Below are 6,718 nucleotides of genomic sequence, written 5' to 3' on the forward strand. Positions count from 1 at the left end.
TACCTGGTTTGGAGACAAGATGACTTAGTCCTGAGAGTTTCTTGTCCTTAAAACAGATGTTCCAGAGCTCTTGTTAGAAAGGAGAAGTCAAGACTCTAAGGCGATTGAGAGCATCCAGGTTGGAACATTTCTAAAAGATTTTGGAATTCAGGATTGGTTAGAAGATCCCTGGCGTTGGCAGAACCTATCATGAGCATCTTAGTGCTGAAACAAGATCTCTTGGACGCAGAAAAGAACATTGCTCTTTGACTAGCCTCCCTTTTGTTGGCAAATACAATAGATTTTGCAATCAGTTTAATTCAGCAGGAATGTCTTTTCTTTTCTGTGTGCATCAGGAACAGTCTAACAATATAGCTTCTGAGACTGTATTGCAGACGCTGTCTCTCAGAGCTGAGGGCTTAGTTGTATGCACTTGTAGATCAGTGGTTTGACGCAAAACGTGACAACGCAAGCGTGCATTTAACTTCTTGGCACAGCACGCCCCCGACGCTTCCTTTTCCGGATGTTCACAGCAGCCGTCACCTTTTTCCTTCCGCACCTCAAGCACGAACGGTAAGCATTTCACACAGCGTCTTGCTGGTTGTCTATACATTTCCTTTACTGGTCCTTCTTTCTGGTTGCAGAGCTTTCGGAGCTTTGAACTACATGATGGTTTCAACCACTCTCACTTGAATACCCTTGAATATCCTCGATTTCTCGTGCAGCAGCACTTCTCTACCTCATTGGTTCACTCATAGTGAGAGCATTTTCAGTAAGTCCCGTTTTTTAATGTTTATCTTTCGTTCTGCCGCCATTTTCCTTCACTCCGATTCACAGTTCCCTTTTTCTTTTCATCATTCATACAGTTTGAGCACTGCCCCTCCAGCTATTCCTGTGAATTCCGTCCCCGAGACAGTCGTCCTATTTATCTAGTAAGAACTCTTCAGGTCTCGAGCACAGTACAAGTTGAATCACTGACATGGCACTCTGCCTCACTTCATGCATTTTATATCACGTGTATTTCACTTGAATTACTGGGTGCACGTTCGTGACTTTCATTTTCTTTTCACTCCTTCGGTTTGGTCTTTGAGCACAAACAGCATGGTTTTCGGCTCACTCACAGTATTGCTCAAGCTTGAAATAGATCAGCCTTTTTCTGCTTTGGCCACAGACATGTTGCATCTTGTATCGCTATTTGTCATTTATTCTTTTTATATTATGATCCTCCTTGAGATACAGGTTTGAATCTGATTCTTTTTTTCAACAGTTGCCCCTGAAGAAGGGATGAAACACATCCCGAAATGCATTGGGCTACCTTGCAAGAACTGACGACTAAGTTCACTGCCTTAGCGCAGTCGTTTTGATTGTATCAATGTGTTTTTCTTTTTGAGTCATTCTTCAATTCATGTCTTGTATAACTTTATGCTCTTTGTGAGATTGACTTATAAACACAGTTTTTTCATGATACGCTTCCATGATTTAATGGATTACTAGATTTTTGCATCATCCAAGTTGATTACTGCTCCGTTAAGTTTTTGAATTCATAACAGCAAATATGTTGTAATTGTGTTCTATATACATCCAGCAGTGCACTCAGTATACTGGTGTCTGGACACCAGCAGTCTTACGTTTAGTTACGAGGTGGGCTACCTCGCGTCTGAGTTGCACGCTTCAACAGTTTATTTGTAACAAACATAATAACCAATTTTTTCAATTTGGTGTGCGCTACCTTATAGAGAATTTGACATTACTTTAATAGCCCTACCCTAGCTAGCAGCACCCCTTCCACAGTTTTTCAAACATGTCTTTTGAAAGCATTTCTAACCTAACTGACAACAGAGCTGACACCCTCACATACTCATCATCACAGGTCAACGATATTTATTCATTAATACAAGATGCACCGTCTTTTAATGCCCAAAGCGGTTCAGTATCGCAACAAATCCGTCAACTCGAATTTGTGACTCGTAGGGCATTAAGCCAAAGACTTCACGCATCCACACTTATTCAATATCACAAAGTACAACGCATCCCCCGTGGTTTGCGCTTACCGATTAAACCTTTATTATACAAGTTCCAATTCAATAAAGCTTTCATGGAAAAGTGGCAAGCTGTTTTGAACAAATGTTCATTAGATCTCATTTTATTGCTCATTGAAGAACTCGCCCGAACAATCCGAGAACTGGACGAAGAGATTGTTTCTTTAAAATCTGACCTTTCGACCCGCTGTGAGCCTGATTACTGGAAACTGACCCTTGATGATATTAACAACAAACTTGAAATTTATGGAAAAGAAGTACAAGAGCGCAAATTACGGAAGTTTCGCAGAGACACCATAGATTACAAGCTCAATGAAGTGTACACTTGGGCTGAGGTTTACTCTCGTAGAAGACCATTTCAGAAACCTAATACCTCGTCTCAAGAATCCGTTGTCTCAGATCGCGATCTTGAAGCTACACGTACACCAGTATCACTTTCTGATGAAACACCAACAACGAGCACTACACTCACGGACAAGGACACAAGCATTCAACCTTCTTCTTCTTCTTCTTCTTCTTTTTTATCCAGCGGCCCATCATCCAGCCGACCACCAGATTCAAAAAAATCAGGAGGAGCAAAAGAAAAGGAAAAGGAATTGGAAGCTCGGAATCTGAGGAGCAAAGGCAAACACTTACCATAAACATTTCATCAGTTCCTTTATCTCCATCTCAAGAAAAAGTCCTCAATAAAGGATTGTCTTTCGTTCCTGTTCATCACACCAACTTCTTAGAGGTAGAGATATCTCTGTTTAAATTCATGAGGAATCTAAGACTAAAGCACTTTTTTTCCAACGTGGTACCTTCCCAAGATTCTACTGACACCCAAATTGAAGATCCAGATCCAGAGTTACAACGATTTAAACCTAAATCTATGTTCATGCCACCAGTGTCTCATAAAACATTGGATTCTTTTGGGACGCTTATTCGGAATGATCTTTCCAAAGTTAATTTTCGTCAACCTTTTCCTACCAATTTGAAAAAACACGAAATAGCTATTATCAACAACTTAGCTAAGGACAACAGACTCACACTACAACCAGCAGACAAAGGCGGAGCCTTGGTCATTATGGACCGTACATTCTATGAACAAAAAGTCTATCTTCACCTACAAGATACTACCACCTATATCAAACTTGATCAAGACCCGACAATTTCATTCCAAAATACCCTTGCTCACATTCTTGACCATGCTGAAGAAATGGATTGGATCAACCAGAAAATTCGCAGTTTTTTAACAGTATCTCATCCCAGACGACCCAGACTTTACATGCTGCCGAAGATACACAAAAATCTGCAAGATCCTCCATTCAGACCCATTGTGTCCGCTTGTGACTCCATCTTCATGCCGGCAGGCCAACTTGTTGATCACTTTCTTCAAAAGTTTGTGCAAACATGGAGAAGTTTCATTAAGGACACCACTCATTTTCTAACCCTACTTGAACAGGTACACAGTAATTTTTTGGAATCATGGTTACTTTGCTCGATTGATGTGACAGCTTTATACACATCTATTCCATTGTCTGAAGGTTTAGAAGCTTGTGAATGGGCACTTCTCCAGTTACCAGAAACTACAATAAACAAAGTTTTCATCTTGGAGATCCTTACTTTTTGTCTCCAACACAGTTATTTACAATGGAAGAAGGATTTTTACTTGCAGATAAGCGGCACGTCCATGGGTTTTTCCAGTGCTCCTGCATACGCGAACACATTTATGGCAAAGTTCGAGTATGATTACATCTTCACAGACAGCACTTGGAGTGACAACCTTGCATTTTACGCAAGATTCATTGACGACATTTTTCTAATTTGGAAAAATTCTGAAGCTTCTTTGGTTCAACATATTGGTGAACTCAACAAAAAGAATCCTCGCATTCAGTTCACGCATACCATCAGCAATGAACAATTGTCTTTTCTGGATGTATTGATCACAAAACAATCCAACACAGTAATCACATCAATTTATTCCAAACCTACTGATAGAAACAATCTTCTTCAGTATTCCAGTTGTCATCCTCCATCTCTCATTCGCAATCTACCGTACTCTCAACTCATTCGAACCAAGAGAATTGTTTCCGAGAGTCAACATCTTGAACCAGTTCTTCAAAAACAAGTCACCAAATTCAGAGACCGCGGGTATCCTGAATCAGTTCTCGAGTCCGCGATTTCCAGAACCCATACTAAGACACGTACAGAACTGCTTACTCCTTCAGTTAAGAATCTCCAAAATAAGCATGTCTTTGTATCCACATTCTCTACCAGCTCACAACGCATTAGACAGATTATCAAAAACAGATGGGACATTCTCAAACACGAACCAGACTTCAATGGATTATTTTCTTCTGATCCCATCTTTGCATACACTCGTAGCAAAAATATCAAAGATATACTGTCAGCTACATCTACGATTGAATCCATCGAGCACAAAGGCATGCAGAAATGCCAGAACTGTGTGAATTGCCATAATGCTATCACTGGTAATGTCATCCACCACCCACGGTCAGGCAAAATTATCCAACTTAGATATACCGGTACATGAGATACTACTAATGTCATCTACACTATTAAATGTCCTTGCGGACTAATGTATGTGGGGAAAACTTCCCGGAAAGTGAAAGTGAGGATCTCAGAACACAAAAGTTCCATCCGAACTAGAAGTCTCAAATCCCCTCTCACATCACATTGGTTAGAATACCACCACACCATCGCACAGTTAAGATTCACCATCCTTGAGATGATGCCTCGGAACACACAGATCAATACAGAGAGGCTTTTATCTCAGAGAGAAGTCTGGTGGACCAAGTTTTTACAGACCCTGTTACCATTTGGGCTCAATGACAAACTTGAAATGCAATGTTTTTTATAAAAATACATTTGTTTTTTAATATGTTGCCCCGATTTCAGACTGCTTGTTCTTTCCAGCTTATGCTACTTTTCCTTCTAAAATGCATATCATTGTAAAGTTATGTTCTCTACTTAACACAACAAGTATTTTTTCTTCCATTCTCCTGTTTTCCTCCCCCCTAGAATGTACGTTTACTTCAGCTTGAGCAATACTACTCTTCACTACTTTGTTCCGTATTCTTATCCTTATCAGTTTCTGCTCGTTCTCTTTTTCCATCGACCAGCACACTTCATCTCTTTTCCGCTAGATTTACAACTTACTCTGCAGGTTTCAGAGGTTTGAGTCACTTATTTACGCGCATTCGCTTGTTAGACCGACTTGTGAGTTACACACTCCATTAGACCTTTTGTTTCACACAAATACATGACCTGCACAGATCACTCCAATCATTCTTATTTTTTCTTTTTCTATTCCTTACATCACGTTCATGACGGTTCACCTGTTTTAACATTCTTCAGTTTTGTTTGATTCTACACTTTTAAACATAGTTTACAGTACAATCCCGTGGTACCAGTTTGTGTATTTACTTTCAAGGTACATTCAGTCCTATTTTCATGATTACCATTCACATTAATCACGTGACAACGCAAGCGTGCATTTAACTTCTTGGCACAGCACACCCCCGACGCTTCCTTTTCCGGATGTTCACAGCAGCCGTCACCTTTTTCCTTCCGCACCTCAAGCACGAACGGTAAGCATTTCACACAGCGTCTTGCTGGTTGTCTATACATTTCCTTTACTGGTCCTTCTTTCTGGTTGCAGAGCTTTCGGAGCTTTGAACTACATGATGGTTTCAACCACTCTCACTTGAATACCCTTGAATATCCTCGATTTCTCGTGCAGCAGCACTTCTCTACCTCATTGGTTCACTCATAGTGAGAGCATTTTCAGTAAGTCCCGTTTTTTAATGTTTATCTTTCGTTCTGCCGCCATTTTCCTTCACTCCGATTCACAGTTCCCTTTTTCTTTTCATCATTCATACAGTTTGAGCACTGCCCCTCCAGCTATTCCTGTGAATTCCGTCCCCGAGACAGTCGTCCTATTTATCTAGTAAGAACTCTTCAGGTCTCGAGCACAGTACTAGTGGAATCACTGACACGGCACTCTGCCTCACTTCATGTATTTTATGTCACGTGTATTTCACTTGAATTACTGGGTGCACGTTTGTGACTTTCATTTTCTTTTCACTCCTTCGGATTGGTCTTTGAGCACAAACAGCATGGTTTTCGGCTCACTCACAGTATTGCTCAAGCTTGAAATAGATCAGCCTTTTTCTGCTTTGGCCACAGACATGTTGCATCTTGTATCGCTATTTGTCATTTATTCTTTTTATATTATGATCCTCCTTGAGATACAGGTTTGAATCTGATTCTTTTTTTCAACAGTTGCCCCTGAAGAAGGGATGAAACACATCCCGAAATGCATTGGGCTACCTTGCAAGAACTGACGACTAAGTTCACTGCCTTAGCGCAGTCGTTTTGATTGTATCAATGTGTTTTTCTTTTTGAGTCATTCTTCAATTCATGTCTTGTATAACTTTATGCTCTTTGTGAGATTGACTTATAAACACAGTTTTTTCATGATACGCTTCCATGATTTAATGGAATACTAGATTGTTGCATCATCCAAGTTGATTACTGCTCCGTTAAATTTTTGAATTCATAACAGCAAATATGTTGTAATTGGGTTCTATATACATCCAGCAGTGCACTCAGTATACTGGTGTCTGAACACCAGCAGTCTTACGTTTAGTTACGAGGTGGGCTACCTCGCGTCTGAGTTGCACGCTTCAACAGTT

At 40.3% G+C, this 6,718-nt stretch overlaps 2 long non-coding RNA genes across 2 annotated transcripts; both read left to right on the forward strand.

Moving 5' to 3' along the window:
* Positions 1-499: 499 nt before the first annotated feature.
* On the forward strand, positions 500-1,576 carry LOC146857647 (uncharacterized). Its single transcript, XR_014979596.1, has 4 exons — positions 500-552; positions 624-751; positions 846-911; positions 1,247-1,576. It is a non-coding gene; the product is annotated as an uncharacterized LOC146857647 (long non-coding RNA).
* A 3,982-nt stretch (positions 1,577-5,558) lies between these two features.
* Positions 5,559-6,417, forward strand: LOC146857648 (uncharacterized). Its single transcript, XR_014979937.1, has 4 exons — positions 5,559-5,611; positions 5,683-5,810; positions 5,905-5,970; positions 6,306-6,417. It is a non-coding gene; the product is annotated as an uncharacterized LOC146857648 (long non-coding RNA).
* Positions 6,418-6,718: the final 301 nt, after the last annotated feature.

This window comes from Triturus cristatus, chromosome 3_2 (assembly GCF_964204655.1).
Source record: "Triturus cristatus chromosome 3_2, aTriCri1.1, whole genome shotgun sequence".
Taxonomy (NCBI): Eukaryota; Metazoa; Chordata; class Amphibia; order Caudata; family Salamandridae; genus Triturus; species Triturus cristatus.